Here is a 308-nt window from a genome sequence, read left to right as displayed (position 1 = left end):
TGCTGGGTTGATAGGCATTTGCCACTATACCTGGTTTACAGTGGGTTTGCGGGGGGGGGGGGGACCAAACCCAGAGCCACAAGCACTCTCTGAGTTGAGCTGCAGCCCAGCCTGTCTCTGGATCTTTCCAAAAACCTTTTACTCCATCTGGAGTTCCCTTTCTCTCTTTTCTTGTGGGCAAATTCCTACTAGAACAAATGCAGACTTCAGGAGATGCTCCCCCCACCCCAGGTCATTTGTCTAGCTGGCGAGGTGAACAGAATCTGACTTCTCTGAGGTCTGGTGGCCACCTGTGCCACCCCCCCCCC

This window comes from Mus pahari, chromosome 1 (genome assembly GCF_900095145.1).
Source record: "Mus pahari chromosome 1, PAHARI_EIJ_v1.1, whole genome shotgun sequence".
Classification (NCBI taxonomy): domain Eukaryota; kingdom Metazoa; phylum Chordata; class Mammalia; order Rodentia; family Muridae; genus Mus; species Mus pahari.
This window is presented reverse-complemented; position numbering follows the sequence as displayed.